Source organism: Lepisma saccharinum, chromosome 27 (genome assembly GCF_977018435.1).
Source record: "Lepisma saccharinum chromosome 27, izLepSacc3.1, whole genome shotgun sequence".
NCBI classification, from domain to species: Eukaryota; Metazoa; Arthropoda; class Insecta; order Zygentoma; family Lepismatidae; genus Lepisma; species Lepisma saccharinum.
In genome coordinates this window covers 49812041-49837136 of record NC_139255.1, presented here as the reverse complement: position 1 = coordinate 49837136, position 25096 = coordinate 49812041, and positions in this window count along the sequence as shown.

Genomic DNA, 25096 nt, shown 5'->3' with positions numbered 1-25096 from the left:
GTCATGGCGTAAATGTTAAGGAAAATGCTTTCGTCTAAAACGTTCCTAATACACCTTCATCAGCAGACTGCGCATGCGTCCTCGCATTCAATTTGCCTCAACAAATAAAAGACAGGCAATTTTCAATTTTTCCATTCGTAAGAGACATTCAATGCTCGTTGAATTCAATCCTAGCTGGTCCCTCCATAAATTAGATACACATTGTACAACACTCCCTTTTTTGTACTGTGATCCGTCGGGAGAAAAATATAAGTGGGCTAGGAAGCCAATAGTTATTCGAGTATTAAATATACCTGTGCCATGTCACAGGTAGCCAGCCAACTGTGATATGCGCTGCTGATCTGAAAAAAAAAAACGTTTTTGTTCAAAAAACGAAGAATGCAAAGAAAAAAACGAGGGAAATGGATCGAAAAATCTCATCGAGGGGAAATATGAGGAAGGGGCCTTCGCTGGAAGTGAACAAGAGGTCACTCGGTCGCCCTGACCTCTCTCTTCATACTGCCCAATCATGCGAAGGAACGAGCAACATAGCATGGGGGGATGTATCGGAGAGTGGTGGGGGGCACATTTTGCGCTGCATTCAGCGATCTCTCGGAAGTTACACGTGCTCGGATAACCCCCCCTTACGAACTCCTTTCTCCAAGCAGGTTACCAAGGTAACGGCAAAGCCACACACACACAATACTATTTCATGCGCAAACTTCGTCCTTGTACTAGTCAGGAGGAGTGTGGAAAAGTAGTATTGATCATTAAGAACTTCTGTCGGTTTGGAGCCTTTTCCCGGAACTCCTGACGACACAGAACAAACATCTCGGTGCGTTTACACGTAGTAGTGACGCCAGACATAACTTTAGAAGCGGTCAAGAGGGACCAGATACATTGGGGTACAAAATACTCTTGTAAGAAATTCAACGACGTTTAAATTTTAACAAGAATGTATAGCCTATGACTCTATACACGTGTGTGTATATATACCAACTTTCTCCTGTGTCGTTAAAAGTGCCTTAGTGTGATAGCCTGAGGTGAAACACGTCTGTTAGTGACACGTGACAGCAACAGTGTTGCCAGTGTCCCTCGTAATATTGTGAAAACATCGATTTTTGAAACAGCCCATTTATTCCCTTGTGCAATGTTCTTGAAACTTCGTCAAAGTTCTTTTTCTGTCAAATTCAATATATGGCCATCCAAATTGTTTGTTGGTATTGTGAAATGTTGCAATAATTTACCTCAGTGAGTTCTGTGCGTCAATACACACGATTTGCAAAAAAAAAAAAAGGTCCGCCTTTGGCAACACTTTGCTTATTTGTTATTAAAGCATGCATGTTCTTACATATGTTTGTCTCTCTAAATTTTCCCAATATACAGGGCATTCTCTTGGAAAGAAAGCGTTTCTTCTCATTCCGTTTCGCTATTCCGTTATACGGTCGTAAACACCGGGTTGCGTGACTTTTCGGGCACTCTGTATATTGTATCTGTGTGTGTGTGTGTGTGTGTGTGTGTGTGTGTGTACATATAAGTAAAGCCGTTACGTAAACACACCACGTTACGACACCAGGGGGGCGGGTTCGAATCCCGCCTTGAGCATGGGTGCTCTTTGTGAGTGGCCTTTGATCAGTTTCGTAATATCATTAATTCTCATCGTCGCGATTAGCCAAAATGGCAGAAACGCGAATTAAAATAATTCAATCAATTCAACAGAATTTTGGATGTTCTCTTTGGTTTTTTTCGGATCTGATTTCTCCGCGCAAGAGAATCCTGGATATTGGGCAGACTGAATGCATTGTTACTCATTTTAATAGTTGAGCCACACTCATCTTGTGCATGTTGCTTCTTATCTCTCTCTGTTCAAATTAAGTTGTATTTACCGTACAGTTTGAAGCTATGATGCACACGCATTGTCTCCAAGTAGCAGACGATTTTGACTGAACAAACAAGCCTCCTGGCCCGTGCGTTTCGTGCGAGAACGAACTTCACGCGTCGCGCGGAAATCGACTTGAAAGAACGAAGGAACGAACTTTACCAAGTTCACGACAGGACATATGGAACGGCCCTCGTATAACGCGTTAATCTCGTGCGACTTTCGGAACGCGCCCATTAGTGTACCCAAAGTGTCAGTTTTTCTTTCGAGAAGCAGTGTCGAACATCCGTCCAGATCTCCAGATTTAGCACCGTTAGATTTCTACCTGTGGGGAACTGTGAAGAACAAATGTACGCCACAAAGCCACTGACACTTGGAGACAAGAGACATGGGATTTAGACTACCTGTGCTTCCCTTCCCGTGGAAACCATATCTGCTGTTTGTCGATCTGTTCAGACGATGTGTTACTGTCATTGGCGGGCATTTGGAGCGTCTATAACTTTTGTTTCTGTGTTTGAAGAATATCAACATGTTTGTTTGCATCTTGAGTGGATTCGACTACTAGTATGGACATGGGTTTCTTTGTGACTGTCCATGTCCATTCATCAACTTCATTTGATCATCATTGCAAATGCAAGTGCAAAGGAAATCTACAGAGTTTAAGTGAAATACTTGTAGTTAGTGACAGCGATTAGAGGGGGCGAGGGGGCAGTTGCCCCCAGTTTTTTCCACTTTTTCCCCCGCACTATGCTAAACATTATCTACGAGGTAAAGTAAACGGTCTCCCCCACCCCCAGATTTGGAACTTTGCCCCCCCCCCCCCCTAGTTTTGGAACCCAATCGCCGACACTGACTGTAGTCGATAGTTATCAAGCTTCTGTAACTAGAGTTAACATTTACTAAAGTACACAAAAAAATATAAAATTACGAACAATGCTTCCTGTTCCGCTTCGTATGTCAGTTACAATGAAATTAAGCCAATCATGGTCTAAAATTAAATTATTTTTTTTTATTTGTAAAGCAGTTGGAATTTAAATTCCATGACATATTGCCGGCAGAAATCCATATAAAATTACATGTTATGCAGGTACGTTAATTTAAAAAGCACACAGTATCGCGCATTCTACTTCAGTAAAATTAATTTCCCTCCCATGTCTGCTTGTGGCATGTCGTTTATAATAAATGTGGAGGCGGGGAAAAAATCCCTACGTGGCAGCTGTTTGAAATGCATTGCAGTGGAAATGTCCAGACTGTGTAAATACAAATCAAGCCGCCAGGAGGCAGCACAATCGACTGTTGAAGCGTCTGGTTGCGTTTGATAAGAGTGCACAGTCCAAGAATTACGTTGTCACAGGCTGCGGTCGACTTGCTCGTATGGTATTAATTCTCGCTACATTGCTGAAAAAATATCAATAGAAAGTTTCTCTTCGTTTTGTCAGTAAAATGTCACACACGTTGTGGTTTGTATGCATCAGCATAGGCATCTAGAACCAGCTCGGAAAGAAAGATGTGTTCACAGCAAGGCCCTACCGTGTCTATAGGTACAAGAATTGTATAATCTGTGGTAAGAATAACATGTGGATCAGTTAAGCGCCTTGTAAACGATCAAATAAGTCGCGATGAAGTTGAATTGGACACTTAAAAGGAAATGACGTCAGAGACAATGTCATTTTCCTCATTGGATCCAAGGTACGGTCAGAGAATTTCTAATTAGGAACAGTTCTAAAAACACCTACCTACACTGTCGACCAATCAAAGCGCATGTGAAATCAGTGGCGAAGCGTAGAGTTGCTAGCAGGGTAGGCACAAATGTGCGGTAATATCCATTAGTTGCTTGAATGTGTAAAAGGGGGGGGGGGGTCATGGAGAGTGGTTCAATGTCTCTCCAGGCTGCTTCTTTACTTGCCAGTGCCGTGACGTTTTTCAAAAGCGTTGTTATCGGCAATCAGTACGATAATTATGTATGTCTGTTAGACGTTATCTCCTCCCGCCCACCAGATTACATCGATCTAGATTTTTGTTCATTTCCGTTTTTTTTCCTTAAACCCCTGAGTGATTTATGCACACGCCTCTAGAAAGAACTACCAATCATGAGACTTCGCGAAAATCCAACGAATAGTGGTCGAACCCTGTTATCAATTTTTCATCATTTTTTTTCTAAATTTATTTATTTATTTTGTAATTGATGTGAAAAGGGGAAGAAGAACCCTATCATTTTCGAATCGATATGTGCCGTGAGCAGACGACAGGATGTTGCACTTTCAGCGACTGTCAGTTTGGTACGAACTACTGTTGCCAACTTAGTTATTAGGAGCAAGACTTCCTCGCACCGAGGGAAACACCATTGTTATCTGTTGCCTAACCAAAGCAATGATTGCAGTTAAATCCAGCCTTGGCTTTGCAGATAAATTAATTTCTGACACCTGTATGTGAAAATAAACATAATTTAAATTTTGATTTTCGTCTCATTTGTTCTGATCTAGGTTAATCGTGACGATGAGAATGTATGGAGAATGGAATTCATGATTTAAAGGGAATCAAGAAACATTGACATGGTCACAATCAGGTCACCTGACTCCGTAACGAGTTAGAATGACCACTACGTGGCGGAAGCTTTCAAGAAAATACAAAGGTAAAGGTGACCTCTCTCATTCAGTGTAAATACAAAGCGTCACATTGTAGTTTGTTCTGCCCCTCGTGTGAGTGGACGCCTTTACGTGATAATAGAACATAACATCCTTGTTTTGGATAGCAGCATGACAGGATACTATATAACATACAAACAGGTTATAATAAAAGTAGATGCTTGAGAGAAATAGAACCCAATTTTTAGGCCCGATTTAGCTCTTTTCTGCCAATCCAATGTGGCAACACTGGCCTGTTCCGCCGGACATGGCCCACGAGAATAACCTCGTAACACTCTTTGTCCTAAACCCCGAAAAAGTCTTCCCTTGCATTCTCTCAAAGCCCCTCTCCTCTTGTTATCTCTACAGGGTAAACGAAACGGCCTACCCCTTCGCTTGTGTCGGCTGCATAAAAAAATGTCTGCTTGCAATATCAATTCGACGACAGTGTTAACACATTAAATAACGTTTCAACAACTTTTAAATTTTTCATGCTTTGCTGTCACTTGCTACTACTACTTGCAAAGGAAATAGAGTTGGAAACATTTTAGAAAAAAATGTTATAAGAAGGAAACATGAAAGGACAAAAGTGGGTCCTACCTTACCGATGATTACATCTTCACTCAATTAAGAACTCAATTGTTCTTACACTTCAGTCCAATCAGGCACATTCTCGCATAAATCTGATCACTGCACACCACACGAATCCCAAACAAAGAGCTCTACCACCACGAATCTCGCGCTCGCGACCAGTATTGCCACATGAAGAGAAATTGCCCTATATGAAGGGAAATTCGAAGCAAATTTTAAGCGAAATAGAATGAAAGACACCAAAATTCCATGGAAATTTTAATACATCAAACTCAATATTAGTACAGATTATGTACTATTCATTATTATTATTATTATTATTATGCGATTTTAGTGAAGGGAAAAATTGAGAGCCAAAAGGGAATTTTTCCCCTTGGAAAGGGAAATTGTGCTATCAGATTGTGGCAACACTGCTCGCGACCCAGTGAAAGTAAAACTACTTTGTCAATATAGGGTGCAACTAGCATTTTAATTTACATAATTTGGTATGAAGACTTACTTTACAAATATAAGTGTTTTTAGACTTTCTGTTTACGCTACGGTGTTGAGTGAATCGACATGACCATCAGCACTTCGACCAGAAAGCGAAGTCAGAACTACAGTACTCCGTAATTTTCAATTTCACTTACTCTTGTCGATGAAAGGAAGAAAAACTTAAGTTTCGTAGAAAATATGGAGAATGTACAATGAAATAGAAATCTTTCTACACGAAAACAGGCTAATGTTTATATAAAATGCTGGTATACCACAAATTTCCAACCCTGACGGAAATGCAGTGTTGCTGATATTCTTTCTATTCGTCCTAGAGGGTAACGCCGTGAGGCCGGCCTCATTAGCACGTTATAAGAATACGTACAATACTCGTAAGATTAGGCTTCCCGCATATACAACCGTACGACAGAATGTGAAGAGAAGAAGCCCCAGCAGATGTGGAAAGTTTGTATACTGGACAGGGTTAGAATGTTTTTGTAATTATCATAAATGAAAATAAAAAAAACTTTTGCATTGCATTACGTATGTTTTGACGAAATAAGGAAAGGCACCTTTAAAAGAGTAATGATGACGTAGGTAGGCCCGGCCTCATAGGACACTTCGCCACTGATTGAAATCTATTATCGGAAAGCGACCTCTACGTCACGAATGCAGATGTAATGGCGGCCACGTGAGATGTAAACAGTGTATCACTTCATATTTTTAATAGACGATAACTATTCAACAGAGAGGAATAACGTTTGGTATTAAATGGTTTTAGATACAAAAGAATGGCGCTGCTTAAGTACATACTTTATATCATTTACTCTACACGTATGGAAGAATATTTTAGTTTTTTTCAATTGTAAACACCGTGCACTCGCCAAAGATGGTGTAACTCGATGTGCCTTTCGTGCTGTACGTATTATACATCGTAATCTCAACAGCTAACCGAAATGTTCCATGAAATGCTTTCGTGTAAAGTGCTATCTGCTATATGATGTTTTGAAGCATTTACTTAGCATCTATGCTAACTAAAATGTTAAAGGTAATGCTTCCGTCTGAAGCGGACTCAAGAAAATACATCAACTTAACACTTTTTCCGAGTTTCTAATATGTCCTATATCTTCATTTGGAAATTAAATTATCTTTGTTACGGCTAATCGCTAGAGTATTTATTTCTTTTCATGCTGGTGAACCTGTCCAATTTTTCTTTGATCTTATACATGAGCAATATCAAACCATTCAAGATTTCTAATAGGAACGCTGTTCAACGACTTTCAATTGCGTTCAATTCAACGACTTGTTCATAATTAATTTGATCTTGCCAAGGGCGCTTTACCAATGATGCTTCGCCTTGGGATTTGCGAAGTTACGTTGCCAACTGTAGTGAATTATCTATCCTACGTGAATGATTCTGTGACAGTATGTTGCTAGATTGTATATAACAAACTCTGTAAAAGTAAAGTTTTCATATCTATCACTTTAACTTCACGATGACGTTGTTTAGGCACGTCTTACATATTCTGAATACCGTAGTATTTTTTAAAAAATACAGAGTAATGTTCGATAGGTTTACCCTTGAAGCAGGTCAAAGGTCCATGGTCAACTAATGTCTTGTTGTCTGATATTATGTTTGAAGTAAAGTAATGCAAATCTTACACATATATTATGAATCAGAAGTGACGTAATGGCTTGCAATATTAAAATAGTATTCGGAAATATTAAGTAGGATGCTCATTGTATGGTTTCTCTATCAGAAAGTTGATGATAAACAATGAAAACATAATTTCATAAGTAGATAATCATATCGTTTTCTGTGACAACCGATCTCCGTGGTGGAGTGGTTAGCGAAGTGCGCAACGATGTCAGGGGTTCCGGGTTCGAATCCCGACCACGGCATGGGTGTTAGTTCATCAGTTTCATCACACATACCAATCTTCACGATATGACAAAAGTAAAATAAACCAAATCAATTTATCTGTGATATTTATCTTTGCGAAATACAGTGAAACCTCAATTTTACGTTTTTCAGGAGACCAGGCTGAAAGAATTTTAAATGCTGAAAAATGTAAACTCGAGATAAACTTTATAACATTTTGCTCTATTGGGATTTAATGTATACGGTGGGAAAATGAAAACGGAAAGTAAATTCTGGGTTCCACTGCTATTACGACATCACATGAGCCAAAGGAACAGTTCTTTTTCACGCAATGCGATGCTCTTTTGTGGTGTTATGCCACGTCACACTGCTTAAGCTGACTCTTCATATTTTGTACTTCCAAAAGTTGACCACCAGTGAAGAGATAGCATTTTCCGTTCTTGTACTAGTTGCCTATGCGTGCAACAGATTTTGCAACTAAGCATTCTGCTTGTAAAATCCTGCTTGACTCTAGCTATGGTATGTACAGTGGGATTCATGAGTATTACTGTGCGAGTTGTCCATGACTATTTTCATTAATTTTTCTCTTACATCCTATGTGTTCTTAAGTGATGGTGCAGAAGTTGTCAACAGCTTGTTTTGAGATTTCTTTAATTCTTGAAGCTCTTATTGGGTTAAATGAAGGGCACGAACATGGTGATGGACAATTTGCATTGGTAATACTCATGAATCCCACTGTACACCAGAAACAGCCAAATTATAGCTGAGCGAAACGAAATTTACCTCCTCCAATGTCACGGTTCGACGCACTTGAGTGTTCACGTGAATATGTTGTTGCTGCATGCTCAAATGTCAACCGTGCGCGCTCACCGCATTGGTTGTTTGTCGTTCAACTCTGTTTCCAAGGGTCCAATCCTCTAATGATTGGTTTCTGCGCCGAAGGGTCAATATTTGCGCGGATTTTCTGGGTGGTGTTTACACAGCCACTCGGCCCTGGCGACAACTACCTGCAGCGGGAGGAACATTTTACTTTAATCTTTCTTATTCGTCCTGTTTGCACCGAGGTTTCTGGTACATAGGCTTAATATAGCGAATTTGATTGTTATTCCCCCTCCCCCCCAACACTGTGGACACTACAGTACAGAATACAGCCAAGATCAGTACCTTCTAATATCAAGGACTACAGTTATGAAAACTTCACGTCTTGAACTTGTTACACCCACACAAAGCACTAACGAAACTAACGGTGCCATTCTTTAGTGCTTCGTTAGTGCTCCAAACTGCTATTAATCGTTTCGTTAGTGCTTCATTAGAACAAGAGTAAGTACAAACATGAACTTGGCTACCAACAGTTTTATATTAATTAATTTTGTCCTAATGAAGCACTAACGAGATTATTAATAGTAGTTATGAGCACTAACGAACCACTAAAGAATGTCACTGTTAGATTCGTTAGTGCTCTATGTTCGGGGGGGGGGGGAGGTTCACGGACGTGAAAACTTCTAGTGATTCCTATTCTCTATCGGCAGTAACAAAGGCATACCGAGAGGGTTTTCTTGGGGGGGATATAACACCCTCCGAAATACTTTCGAACCAAAATACAAAAGTAAATGTCAGATTCATTAGGAGGTTAACGGTTATCAATTATACATAATGACCAGTTGTCTCTAATAATACAATTCTTAAAATCATTAGCGTCGAACGAAATTATTACGATTCAAAAACACATATCGATTGTACAATGCTTAAAATAACAAGAAACATTATTGAATCATTAGAGTCGTTATAATTTTTATCGTTTAAATAATTGTTTGCAAAATGTACATATGATTCCAAATTCACAATACAACAATATCCATTTTACCTAACAGAAACGAACTGAAATAAACGACTTCGTAATTGTTTTCATTTGAACAGCGTTCTTGAACGCAAGGTGTCCCTGTCAATTCGCGATTAAAATTAACCGATATGCCATCTGCCGGGATTTTCAGGAAGTACTCTAAGTAGGATACGTTGTGTTGAAGTCGTTTAAAGCATGGTGAATATGCGAGAAAGTAAGGTCTACTGTTCAGGTTTCTTTTTTTTTTTTTTTTTTTTTTTGCTCTAAATAGTTTTATGGGTCAGAACAAATTAAAAGTTTTCATGTGTTTCCACCCCGTGGAATCAACAAAATGAAATTTGTTAATAAATCAGGGAAAACGTAATTGACAGAAGATTGGTATGGGGGATATAACACTGTAATTCGGCAAGGAAATTACGAAGAATGCACGAGTCTGCTTACTTTATTTATCGAGAGATAAATATATATTTCCATGAAAGTAAAGTTTTAAATTGTACTTTATAAATAAAGCTTTTTTTTCCGAAAAATCATGAAGCGTCTTAACCAATGCGTCCATGTATTACCGGTGTTACGTATGTGTGAAATTTGGAACAGGTGCAAGTCGATTAAGAGGGAAGATGAAAATAGTTTGAGAATGAATTAATGTCAAATGTAACGAGAAAAAAAGTGGATATGCTAATGTTACTGTTTCATTCAGTACGATGTCCTTTTTCAGTGAGTATAGCCTGGTCATGAAATCGTGAATATTATTATTAAACCAGCCTTTCTCTTTCGAGAAAGAACTGCAACGATATGTTCGCAATTTTCTCCTGTCCCAGCTTTTCAAGTACAGGTCAATTTCAATTCCTTTATTTTCAAATAATTTCCGAGAACTCCAGTTACATGACGTGCAGATGATACAGCACTGCTTTGGACAACCAGTGCGTATACATAGTTTCGTCTGCATTTTCCGTGTTAGTTTTGCCTATCATAATTAAATGCTTCGTTCTCAGTACAGCTTCACGTTTGTTAGAGTACCTGGAATTCACATCGCATTCGCAATATTTAAAAATAATGCGTAATTTAAACGTTTTGTACCATACCAGTCATGACAACACGCTGCTCTTTTGTACTACTGCTGAATGTAAACAAAGATCTATCCTACTTAGAGCGGCCATCTTGGAAGCGACACTAGCGCTCAGGTGGTAATTTTAATCGCGAATATCAAGTCACATAGAATTGAGAAGAGAAATATTTCAGACTCGGGTCAGCGTGTGCCCTTCAAAGCGCATACTCTTAACGGTGGCCCTGAAATAAGCATTCTATAATAACGTCGCGATCTACAAAGCATTCTAATCATCACATCAATGAAGTACTTAATGTGAAATGCATGGGTTCTTTAACAATCCATGCCATTATGCACTGCATCAAAACAATAATGGTATTCGAGTGATAAGCTAAGCATAGCAAAGAGGCTCTGCCGAAATACTCTTGATAGAACAGCGTGTTCATAATGCATGGAAATCGTGATGTCACACTTCAAATAAAAGCGAAATTCACGTCATGTTGATTGCATGCTCTGTCAATTAGTTAAACAACTTCCCTGCTTCGTGTTGGGCAGTTCCCTACCTTGTTAATTCCCGACAGACAATCATGAATTCAATTCTGGGCGTGGCGCGTAGTTCTGCTCTTCGTGTAAAGATGGCGCCTCGATCAACAGGAGTATCAGAAAGTTTCGACTGGACTAAAACATGATGCGACTTGACGGGATTAAACAGTTATTCACCACATATTATTTTAGCCCTTTATAGACGTAACTTGGCCGGGGCAAGGGGGCACTTGCCCCTAAAATTTTCAGGTTTATGAAAATTTAAAGTAAATGATACTTTTGTTAACCTTCTGGAACCTCAGTAGCAAAGTACCAAGTATTTTTTTAACGATTTTGCAAAAATAACGGTTATTTAAAAAAATAGACACTTTTTCATCCATGTTTTTCACTTCCTGCGTTCTTTTTTACATCTTAGTAACTTTTTCCGCATACTGAAGGTTCATGTACAACATGATCATCTCGTTTAAAGCTTGAAATAATATATCAACATGAACATGTTAGTACACAGTCATGTCTCTATCGCTTTTTGTACAAATGTTCAGTACGTTCAAAATCTCGATTGGGTAACTTTTCTTCCGACACCCTGTACAAACGATTCTCAAAATACTCATAAGTAGAGGATAAGTGTGTTCTTTGGGCTAGAGCCTACCTTATCCCCTTCAGTGGCGACGCTCTATACAATAGAGCATTAACCTAAGCGTTTTATAGCCAAGAGAATATAGTTAAATGCGGATCTATATTCTGAAAACTGTACACAATACAGAGAAAATATATAGCGAAGCTTGTATATACATTGAAATATATATATATGCTGATTCCAAATTTACGTCGGTTATATTCTTCTTATATATATATATATATATATATATATATATATATGAATAATTGGAAGGAAATCTTCTTCTTTTCTTCCTTCTATTTTGGGAAAAGGCTTCATCTTCCTTCCTATCTTTGATTTGGGAAAAGGCTTCTTCTTCTTTTCTTCCTTCTATTTTGGTAAAAGGCTTCTTCTTCTTCTTTTCTTCCTTCTATTTTGGGAAAAGGCTTCATCTTCCTTCCTATCTTTGATTTGGGAAAAGGCTTCTTCTTCTTTTCTTCCTTCTATTTTTGGTAAAAAGCTTCTTCTTCTTTTCTATATTTGATTAGAGAAAAGGCTTCCTCTTCTTTTCTATCTTTGATTAGGGAAAAGGATTCCTCTTCTTTTCTTCCTTCTATTTTTGGAAAAGGCTTATTCTTCTTTTCTTTCTTCTAATTTATTATATTTCCTTTTAAAGCGTAATCTTATTTATTACATATATGTGCTCGTTTTCCCCGCTTCTTTGGCATTACACAAACGACACAAGCTATACTTATAGAAAGATTAGGGGCGTCTAAACTGACAGTAGCGCCACCTCCTATGTAACGACCAAAAGGGGAATAGCCCAGGATCGCTAACAGCAAGCGCTGCCTATGGCCCAGTGCGTCTAATAAGAAGCGCAACCGTAAGTGCTTCGGGGCGTCTAATTTGACCACAGCGCCACCGAGGGACGGACAAATACAAAATCTGACGATGTTCTCCTCGTCAGAGGTATTAAATCAAATTTTGATCACTAAGATCATAAAGGAGATACATTTCTGAATTAATTTGCTCACTTATTAACTTTCATAATTGTTTCATATACGAGCATACTCTTATTTATCTTAATTGGCTATTTACAACATTTTATTCACTCCTTCTATAATTTTTATACTCTTCCTTTATGTATTTTGCATTTACTATAATATATATAATCGCTCTTCTCCGCTCCTAGTTTCTACAATGAACTCTGCTCTTCTTTATATTGCGTGCTGCCATCTGTCGTCGCTCTCGGGAAACAGTTCTTCCTTGCATTTTTCATTGTGTCGTCGGAACTGGCACGTGACACACGAGAGCGCTCAACTAAGCTTATATTACATTTCTTGGATCTGAAGTGAAAGAAAGTAGTAATAATTATTTTCCCACAATTGACGCATGCGTCACTTCAGATCCAAGAAATGTAATATAATCTTAGTTGAGCGCTCTCGTGTAAATAAATACTTCTCCTATATGAAGAAATTAGTATTTAGAATGGTCATTAATGTCGCAGAGGGAGCTGTCCTTTTTCCCACAATTGACGCATGCGCAGCATGTTTCGCATGCTTTCAGGAGACGCCACTGGCTACCACACGGAATAAAAATTCCCCTCGCGTGCAAAGACAATACCTCAGGGTACATGATACTTTGCATTCAACTCGTAAAATTCACCAGAACAAGAGAGGCCCCTAACGTAATACTTTCCCGAATCTCCTCGTAAAGCTCAGGCGAAACTGTCTGAGTAACTCTTGTATAAAAGTAACAAATCTCATTACTTTGCGCCTTTGAACCAACGACCCCCATCTTTATTTCAGCGAAGATTCCACACAGAGCATCAGCTTACTTTTTCATGAGCCCACACAGGCAGGGTCCCTCTTCCGCTCGCTCGCACCTTACGACAAAGTATTAAATAATAAATATGTTTCAGTGTGTACCTCCCTCCTCACCCCCCTCGTTTTACGACTTTGAGGGCTTTGAGTGTGTGACGGATTTGACTTTTTTTTGCCATTTTTTTCATAGCGAGAATTTCTGGTGAATATTATCTCCCTGCAGAAACTCACGTAGGGATAACTTACTAAATTTATCTTTGGGAGATTTCAGACCGAAGCGACAAGTGACACGCGCTGAGCGATACGTGTCTCTTGGAAACCGCGTTGCTTGTCACTTCGGTCTGCAATCACCATGTCCCTTGTCGCTTTGGTCTGAAAGCTCCCCTAGATAAATGAATAGATGGAATACTTACACTGTGTACTCTTTGATTTATGAGTAGATGGTTTTATTATTATTATTATTATTATTATTATTATTATTATTATTATTATTGAGCGGGTGATCGCCTTCAACGTCCCATGGTTTCATGGACGTCGCCAAAACTTTTGAAGAAGGCACAGTCAAGCCATTGACAAAACTTGATTAGTAGAAATAATAACAGTAATAATTATTACCATGGTTATAATTATTTCACAATAATAAGTATTATAAAGTAATAAAATTAAACCTTATTTTCAAATTTATTATTATGTAAATGAGAAGGCTTGACTTCTCGGTTCACCAGATTAATCAATATGCAGCACAACTGTAGACCATTATTTTTTTACATTTAAAGGCTTTAAAAGTTAGGTGGAAATTCTAGTCATAAATTTTTATGTTTTGTGACCTTTCACATAAAACTATAACTTTTTGGAAATTTTGAAGCTGTGAAACCAATTATTCTTTGGATTAAATAACCTGAATCCTGCATTATACACTATTTTTTTTTATCTTAGTTTCTAATGTTGTTATTTTGTTCTAACTAAATGAAAATTATTTCTGTTATTAATAAAAATAAAAAGTTTTCTGCTTTCTTGTAACTTAAAATGTACGTTGCCAATTTCCAGGAGTGGGGGCAACGGACCCGTTCTACCCCCCATGCTGGCGCTCGTGCATGACTTATAGAAGCCTTTCTGGTGTTGCTTTACATGTAATATGTATAATACTAGAGTGCTGAAGGAAGAGGATTTCGTTCGAGCGCCAAGTAGTTCGCAGGGACGACGCTAGATAGCGTACGGAATTGAGAGCTTCTTCGTATAACCGTCATTTGTCTGTGGTAGTGCGTCCACAAACATGGATCGTGAGGTGAAAGACGCAACGAAATTGAAACTTAAGTAAACATGGTATTCATCTCCATGTTATAATGTACAGTCTTGGACACAGCTGGCTTGTAACGACCCTATTGAAGAAGCAGTGAAGCAAGCCATCCATGTTTGACCACCAAGCGCCTTGTGACTAGACAACCCAAACAGCATTGCAATTTTGCGGCTTGTATACCAGTCACGGATATACATCTCTGTAAATTGAGTAGTGATGCCAAAGAGAAATACGAGATGAAGATTGTCGATCGTAATGTCTCGTGTTCTCGACATGGAATAATACTCGGTCCACGTTACGTTCCATTATTTAATGTTGTTTGGGAATGAACCTGACGGACTAGGTTTATATTTTCAATCCTTGCATTACAGTAAATTCCATATTTTACAATTATATTAATGCTTTGAACGAAAATAATGCCCAGAAAAACATCGAACACACGTTCACACCATTCTTCTCACACACATGCACGTGAAAACAAACACACAAAGCTAAGTTTTAACTTCCAAGTGAATGTCCAAATAACAGTAAATGGAGAAGCACGATGTGCGAAACATGGGATTTTTCACAGAAAGAATGCGTCTATTTGTGACATACGTGGTTTCTATTAATAGACAATGAAACAATTATGAGAGAAATTAACATGCATTTTCGTCTTCAGGTGCTGAGGAAGGAAACAGACTGACTGGAAAAAAGAAAGCATGGCGCTATTGATAGGCTGTTGGTTAGCGTACAGAGCTTTCATCAGTGAGGTCTAGGTTCGATCCCCACCAAGGACATTTATTTTTATTCTTTTCTATTAGTAAAGAAGTATGTAATATTGTTTTCTAGGCATTTTGACGAAAGGATACGCTTCAAATTTGTTCGTTTAATCTGTATTTTCATTCTTCTAATAAGTTCTCTATCGCAATGGGATATAGAGATTCTCTATCTAGGCGATGGATATCATCTTCTCAATGGTTACGTAGCTGCGATTCTCCAGTCCCTTACACCCACTTGTCTTATTTATTTACTTCATTTCATATCTAACGAAAACACACAGATATAGTTAGAACAAGAAACACACCTCGCGTCGAAGGTTCCAGACTCGAGTTCTGGCTTTTTTTTTGCGAGGGTGATTATTCTTGTGTGTTTGTTTATCATCTTTGTCAAAAAAATATTCCTCATTATTGCCGTGATTAACCTAGGGAGAGACCAAAGCGACTGAAATAACAAAAGTACAGAAAATGCAAGACACATCTGCCTAGGCATGTTATACCTTGGGAATTAGCAATCTGAAAATTAACTTGCGTTTCAGTCGACTACTTGCGAAAGAGTTTCGTGTTGTCTCGTTTGGAGTGTTGGTTATCGTGTCGGACTAGCATGCGGGCAACCCGAGTTCGAGCCCAGCGGAAGGCAAGTTTTTTTTGTTGTCTAATTTCATCCAACCTTATTTATAAAACTGAGGTTTCTGCAAAACATTTTGAATTGCATGCCACTTCGTATGTTGGTAATCTGAAAGCATCAAAGATGAAAATTTGATGATTCGAAGCGACGATGTATTTGTGTATGTGTTGAAAAAACGCAGTTATTTATTAGCGAAAAACATGCAGCCACGTGATCATTGAGAACGCTTCCTAGTTGTCAGTGTTAATATGGCAGTAACTACAGTCTGTCAACACACACCAACTTTCACGTTTCCCGTAAAATGATTACCTTTCCACGTTTCAAAATCATGAGTGCTGTCTAAAGCAATACTTTGATACTTGCGTTTGCATGTTCGAATCTAAAGTAATACGAAACTTTTTTCCCAACAAATGACATTCAAACCATTAATAACTGTTTGAAATGTGATACTGATATCATATATGGAAAGAATAAAAATGGAGAATTTCGCTTAATACAACTTATAAATAGGGAGCGGAAGTTGATGAAATGTCATCTTTTTTCTGACATCTCGGACACGATGCCCATTAAATATACACAATATTACAATTCATCTAGAACCCCAAAAAGGTAATTTTAAAGTGCATTTTTTTGCATTTGTTGCCATTTGTCAGGTTTTAGGTCATTTTCCCGGATTTTCGGCATTTACCCGTCATTTTTCGCAATATTCGGTATATTGTTTCATCATATTTTGTCACTTCTTTAATTTTGGTAATCTTCTTGATTCTTTTCATCAAGGTATATATATCTCGCAGGATTGCAATTTACGAGCAAAAGAAAATTGAACTGGTGACAGCCTTTGTTGTGCCGGGAGAAACCACCAGGTGCCCGTCTGGGGCAAACTCAGATTTAAGATCAGATAAGGAGAGGCTTGAAATACCATAGCTAGACCCCGTTTGCACTGAAAATCCTCGTTGCATATTTTAATTGAATGTGCATGTGCTATCATTTGGTGCCCTTTTTTTAAAAGAAAGATTGCATTTTGTTTAATTTTATTTTCATTTCAATTTTTAAACTGAAACTAACAAATTTGATGGTCATTTCTTGCATTTTACGTCATTGTTTCCCCATTTTTTAGGATATTCTATAGGTCATATACCTATATTTTTAGGTCATCAACTTCCGATGCCTACTTATAAATATATTAAATTATGTGGATACCTGATGTGAAACGTACGATGCACGATCAGAGAGCCTGAATGTTGCATTGAAAACTGCAGAGAACGATGACTGACTTATGAACAGTGAAAGGTTTTTCCATGCTCCAATGGGATTTTATTTATAACTATAAATAAACAAGGGAGAAGGTCACAGGTTGGTATGATGAACTAAATTGTAATGTAAAAGTTTTAATTGAAGAAACAAAACACGTTCGCGGTTAAAAATAGGGCATTCAATTTCAGACACATTACACTAACTGAAAGACTATTTTCAAAATTAATTATATTTGGATAACCGGCAAATCCAAACTTGATGTTAACCACGTAATGCACTTGATAATCAAAGAAACATAATTTTTCTTGAGCATGCCCTTTATTTTGTGTCTTGATTGTTGAAATAATATGTTGAAACGAACAGTAGTATGTTTTAGAGTGTGTTTAGAATCTCTTGTGTACTGCATGTAAATACTGAAGTCATTTTAGTATCCTAATCAAATAACAATTATTCAGTGTAATCCTTTAAAAGGAAAGCCTTTGTTTCTTTGCAGCTGTTCATGACAGAAATTCAATTGCAAGACAAGTTACCAAATTAGCAATAGTTCTCTTACATATTTGTGGTATGTGCTTGTCTGCCTTATACCGGATGATGAAGGAAGCAGATATAAAAGATAGAAAATTCCTGTTCTTGGGTAGCTCGTCCTGCTTTTGTCAGAAAACCTGATCAGCATACTGAACCAAGCCATCACACGAGATACGACTTCAATAATATAATCCCGTTTCTGTGGCCAAATACCTCCAAAAAAAGGCAATAAAATTGTCAGTGTGAGGAGACGGAGAAATAATTTCCTTTTATCTCACATTATACTCTGTCTGTATGCCTAGTGTGGTTTGTCTGTCCCAAAGCTGAAGACAAACCTCTGTCTGTTGTAACGCGTGGCATGTTTTCTTCCAGCTTACAAATCACGTAAAATACCTTCGTTCACTTCAGTGTGCTGGTTCTGCAGGCTCAAGGCCATGTTGACTGATAACGAGATAGACCACGTGACTCCGGGGCCAACTGTCAGCACCGAAGACAAGCTTCAGTAACTTTTGCGAGGTTCCTTCTAGTCCTTGACAGAGCGCATGCTCCGTAATTATGTGCAGAAAACCCATGTTTTCTGTGTATAAAATTTACGTACGTTTGGATTGTGTGCTCAAATGTTGCAGTAAACATAACTCCGTGACACACAACAACAATTACAAGCGCTTCAAAGATTAGAAACTTAGCAAGCGTTACTCATAAGACGATTAGATTGTCCGACTGACAGAACACCAGGTGGTGGGTTGGTAGCGTGTAAGTTTGACACGCAGGAGATACTGGGTTCGATTCCCCTTTGATTGCCTCCAATTTTTTTTCTTAACTCGAGCGACTATATATTTGAATTTATTTATTGCGAACATTCTTATTTTATTTGCTGTGCGGATTGTTGAATTTTGTTTTCCAAACGATTACGGTAATTTCTTGTGAATAGTATTATATGTATTTCTGGATCATTTTCTCGAAATAAATGTTTACTTTTCGCCAGGCATAACATTTTGTAGAGTATGTTTGTAAAATGATGAGATATGTGGAAAAAACTATCGCAAAAAATAATTTTCACAAATAAAATTTAAAACGGTAAAGTAAAGATTTCCACCCAAAAATAAAGTAAAAATGTATTTAACTTTTACTCAAATAAATTATTAAATAAAATGCAATAATTAGTTGCTCGAGTTATATAAAAAAAAAACAAAGGGCAATGGAACGGGAATCGAACTCAAAGCCTTCTGTACGTGAAACTTATGCGCTAGCACGGGGCCACTTTACCACTTGAAAATCATGTAATAGCTTCGCCTCATCAAGGCACTTGGAACTCATCGAAACCTTCAAGCGCTTTTCCTCGATTTTTTCCTTCTTTTTAAGTCCACTTTATGCACAGTAAGAAAACTGGATCTATAGTTTAAAGTGGGATTTTAACCACTTGGAACCACTAAACCGCGTATCAAACTTTTCCTCTGGAATTGTTGGCTAGCGTGCGATATTACCAATACTCGGTTCGGGCATGGATGTGGGTGTTTGTCCCATTGAGAATACAGATAATATAGAGGAAATTGACATGTGTCACAACTGGGAAAAAGGTGAAGAACGAGGATACTATTAATTTTGAAAATACTCTTTCAGTTAGTGTAATGTGTCTGAAATTGAATGCCCTATTTTTAACCGCGAACGTGTTTTGTTTCTTCAATTAAAACTTTTAGATTACAATTTAGTTCATCATACCCACCTGTGTCCTTCTCCCTTGTTTATTTATAGTTATAAATAAAATCCCATTGGAGCATGGAAAAACCTTTCACTGTTCATAAGTCAGTCATTGTTCTCTGCAGTTTTCAATGCAACATTCAGGCTCTCTGATCGTGCATCGTACGTTTCACATCAGGTATCCACAAAATTTAATATATTTATAAGTAGGCATCGGAAGTTGATGACCTAAAAATATAGGTATATGACCTACAGAATATCCTAAAAAATGGGGAAACAATGACGTAAAATGCAAGAAATGACCATCAAATTTGTTAGTTTCAGTTTAAAAATTGAAATGAAAATGAAATTAAACAAAATGCAATCTTGCTTTAAAAAAAAGGGCACCAAATGATAGCACATGCACATTCAATTAAAATATGCAACGAGGATTTTCAGTGCAAACGGGGTCTAGCTATGGTATTTCAAGCCTCTCCTTATCTGATCTTAAATCTGAGTTTCCCCAGACGGGCACCTGGTGGTTTCTCCCGGCACAAAAAAGTCTGTCACCAGTTCAGTTTTCTTTTGCTCGTAAATGGCAATCCTGCCAGATATATATACCTTGATGAAAAGATTCAAGAAGATTACCAAAATTAAAGAAGTGACAAAATATGATGAAACAATATACCGAATATTGCGAACAATGACGAGTAAATGCCGAAAATCCGGGAAAATGACCTAAAACCTGACAAATGGCAACAAATGCAAAAAAATGCACTTTAAAATTACCTTTTTGGGGTTCTAGATGAATTGTAATATTGTGTATATTTAATGGGCATCGTGTCCGAGATGTCAGAAAAAAAATGACATTTCATCAACTTCCGCTCCCTATTTATAAGTTGTATTAAGCGAAATTCTCCATTTTTATTCTTTCCATATATGATATCAGTATCACATTTCAAACAGTTATTAATGGTTTGAATGTCATTTGTTGGGAAAAAAGTTTCGTATTACTTTAGATTCGAACATGCAAACGCAAGTATCAAAGTATTGCTTTAGACAGCACTCATGATTTTGAAACGTGGAAAGGTAATCATTTTACGGGAAACGTGAAAGTTGGTGTGTGTTGACAGACTGTAGTTACTGCCATATTAACACTGACAACTAGGAAGCGATCTCAATGATCACGTGGCTGCATGTTTTTCGCTAATAAATAACTACGTTTTTTCAACACATACACAAATACATCGTCGCTTCGAATCATCAAATTTTCATCTTTGATGCTTTCAGATTACCAACATACGAAGTGGCATGCAATTCAAAATGTTTTGCAGAAACCTCAGTTTTATAAATAAGGTTGGATGAAATTAGACAACAAAAAAAACTTGCCTTCCGCTGGGCTCGAACTCGGGTTGCCCGCATGCTAGTCCGACACGATAACCAACACTCCAAACGAGACAACACGAAACTCTTTCGCAAGTAGTCGACTGAAACGCAAGTTAATTTTCAGATTGCTAATTCCCAAGGTATAACATGCCTAGGCAGATGTGTCTTGCATTTTCTGTACTTTTGTTATTTCAGTCGCTTTGGTCTCTCCCTAGGTCAATCACGGCAATAATGAGGAATATTTTTTTGACAAAGATGATAAACAAACACACAAGAATAATCACCCTCGCAAAAAAAAAAAGCCAGAACTCGAGTCTGGAACCTTCGACGCGAGTTGTGTTTCTTGTTCTAACTATATCTGTGTGTTTTCGTTAGATATGAAATGAAGTAAATAAATAAGACAAGTGGGTGTAAGGGACTGGAGAATCGCAGCTACGTAACCATTGAGAAGATGATATCCATCGCCTAGATAGAGAATCTCTATATCCCATTGCGATAGAGAACTTATTAGAAGAATGAAAATACAGATTAAACGAACAAATTTGAAGCGTATCCTTTCGTCAAAATGCCTAGAAAACAATATTACATACTTCTTTACTAATAGAAAAGAATAAAAATAAATGTCCTTGGTGGGGATCGAACCTAGACCTCACTGATGAAAGCTCTGTACGCTAACCAACAGCCTACCAATAGCACCATGCTTTCTTTTTTCCAGTCAGTCTGTTTCCTTCCTCAGCACCTGAAGACGAAAATGCATGTTAATTTCTCTCATAATTGTTTCATTGTCTATTAATAGAAACCACGCATGTCACAAATAGACGCATTCTTTCTGTGAAAAATCCCATGTTTCGCACATCGTGCTTCTCCATTTACTGTTATTTGGACATTCACTTGGAAGTTAAAACTTAGCTTTGTGTGTTTGTTTTCACGTGCATGTGTGTGAGAAGAATTGTGTGAACGTGTGTTCGATGTTTTTCTGGGCATTATTTTCGTTCAAAGCATTAATATAATTGTAAAATATGGAATTTACTGTAATGCAAGGATTGAAAATATAAACCTAGTCCGTCAGGTTCATTCCCAAACAACATTAAATAATGGAACGTAACGTGGACCGAGTATTATTCCATGTCGAGAACACGAGACATTACGATCGACAATCTTCATCTCATATTTCTCTTTGGCATCACTACTCAATTTACAGAGATGAATACCCGTGACTGGTATACAAGCCGCAAAATTGCAATGCTGTTTGGGTTGTCTAGTCACAAGGCGCTTGGTGGTCAAACATGGATGGCTTGCTTCACTGCTTCTTCAATAGGGTCGTTACAAGCCAGCTGTGTCCAAGACTGTACAGTATGCGCCAAAATATACAGTACTGAAATTAAAAGACGAACATTACATTGTTGTCATCTGTGAGTTTATTTATCCTGAAAGAAACACTACATACACACTATTAGCGAGTTATAACTTCCTTTTCACTACTGAGAACACGAGCGGCTGGAGCTATGACCCATCGACAAACGCACATGCGCGTTCGAGGTGCGCGAGTTTCAGTACTGTATATTTTGGCGCATACCGTAATTTAGTCTGTTTTACCAATACAGTGATATATGAAAATGAAATAGATGATTATGGGCTGAAACTGCCAGGACGAATATTTTACATACGATTATTGTCACATTAAAAATGATATTCCATTTCATACGCGAATTACAATGGGATCCATGAGTATTACCGTGCAAATTGTCCATCAAGATGTTCGTGTACTTTATTTGGCCCAATAAGAGCTTGAAGAATTAAAAGAAAACTCTAAACACGCTGTTGACATTTCCTGCATCAGCATTCATAAAAGTCCATCGCTTAAAAACACATAGGATGTAAAAGAAAAATTAATGAATATAGTCATGGACAATTTGCACGGTAATAGTCATGGATCCAACGGTAGGAGCGAGCGAAAACGGTCCCATAGAGTGTTCTAATGTCTAAAAACTATACGTTAAGTAATGCCATGGCCACGATAAAGCAAAATGACGTCAGAAAGGCATTGTTAACAGGTTCGTGCGCAAGCTCAAGTTGGCTTCCCTAAGAAATGACGTCATCCTGACGGAAACTCCAGAAGATTGTTAATGTCAGCTGCAATAAATGAATTACACGCTCCTTTAATAACATATCCTTGCCAGGGTCTTCCCTCTTCGCCGCACCGTGGGTTTATAGCGAGGTTTCCTGCCTGTCCAATGTAGGTGCCAAGAAGCAAAGGAAAAAGCCCTCGTCCAATCACTAACACTTTCTCCCATTCCGGTTAAATCTGTGTTCTTTGCTCCTCGGCTATTTCTAAGGTCTGCCTTAGACCGAGCCATTTTTTTTTTTTGTTTGTTTGTTTTTGTTTTTTTACTAGTATAAATGCTTCCAATAATCAAATCTTATAGCATTTGCAATTGTGATCAGTGTTTCCACATGAAATGAAATTTCCCTTTTGCAGGGAAATTCGAACCGAAAGGGAAATGGTAATTTCGATGAAAAATACCACAATTTCAGGGAAATTTTATGACATCTGACTACATTATTTCAGTTTCTGTTAAGTTCCAGTTTCATGATCACATTTTTTTTTCATTTTCTCTGTTCTTTTTTCTGCTCCATTCAATATAGCACATCGCTTTTCTGCACCTTCGGGTAATAGTAACGATGAGGATTAACGATTAAATGAATCCCAGACCAGGATTCAAACCTGGAAAATCTGGTCAGGAAGTGATGAGAGTGACATGTATGTGAAAAATTTAACATTTTTTATTCACACGGAAATGGACCAATGGAAATAATACTACTACTACTGCTTCCACCAAACCACTAATAATAATAATAATAATAACTACAGCTACTGCTACTACCTCTACTAATACTTATTCTTATTCTTATTATTGTATGATTTTCTTAGGTGAAGGGAAAAATTGATCCAAAAAGGGAAATTGTGCCCTCATATTGTGGCAACACTGATTGTGATGCGAAGCGTGCAGAGAACGTTAAATTATATATACAGCACGAAAGGCACACGAGATGAGCCAGTGCCAGGTGTCTACAATTGAAACAACTAATTTATTCTTCCATACACTAACTATATACTCTATAATGTATGTATTTAAGCAGCGCCATTGTTTTGTATCTAAAATATTTTTACAGGAAACGTTATTCCGTTCGGTTCAATAGTTATCCTCTTTTAAAAATGTGAAGTGATTCCCTGATTACATCTCACTCGGCCGCCATTACACTCGTGACCTAGAGGTTGCTTCTGATTGGTATGTTACGAAAAATGCTATGGAAATAGGACTGATTCTATCCTTGAAAATGCCATGAATTATGAATTATATAAGAATTATAAGAAAGTAATAATTCTTTTCCCACAATTGACGCATGCGTCACTTCAGATCCAAGAAATGTAATATAATCTTAGTTGAGCGCCCTCGTGTACAATTAATACTTCTCTTATATGAAGAAATTAGAATGTAGAAATGCTCATTAATGTCGTCGCAGAACAAGCTGTCCTTTTTCCCACAATTGACGCATGCACAGCATGCATCGCATGCGTTCAGGAGACAGACGCCTCTGCGGGAGTCTAATGAAACAGATTCAAACTGTTAACGGTGTCTGGCTGACGTGTCGGATTGCATTCCCAGGGTAAGGGAGGGAGTACACGCAGAACTTGAATCAAAGTTGATGCATTTCCATGTGTTTATTCGCACTGTGTAACGTGTCATTTTTTACAAAAACATCATGCCTGATTTCTGAGGCTGATAACATTGATTGATTTGGTTTATTTAACTTCACTTTTCTGCCACTTTTGGCTAATCGCGAAGGTGAGGATGAGTGATGATATTGATGAAGGGACACTCACAAAGAACACCCAAGTCCAGGTCAGAATTCGAACTCGGGACCCCTGGCGTCGTAGTGAAGAGGTTCAAGCTTCAATTCCCGCTGGAGGCACACTGTAGGTCCAGTCCCGCTCTGACCGTAAAGAAAACTTAGGGAAGAAACGAACAAAATGTACTTAATTTCTATAGTTGCTGAAGCAGTTTCCCTCCGGAAGCAAATTGAGTGTGACGTTGTGACTTACTATCGGTCTGAAAGAGTCATCTATTGGAGGGGAAGGAAACCGCGTGATCTGCTTATGCAGCTGCAAATTGGAAGGTTCCTCTTTAATAGTTAGGCAAGATTTCGCTTTCAGTTTACTAAAACGAAAGACGATCGATTCCAGTCTTTCCCTTACTCTATCCCTTCTATACTCGTTGGCCATAATATGTTACC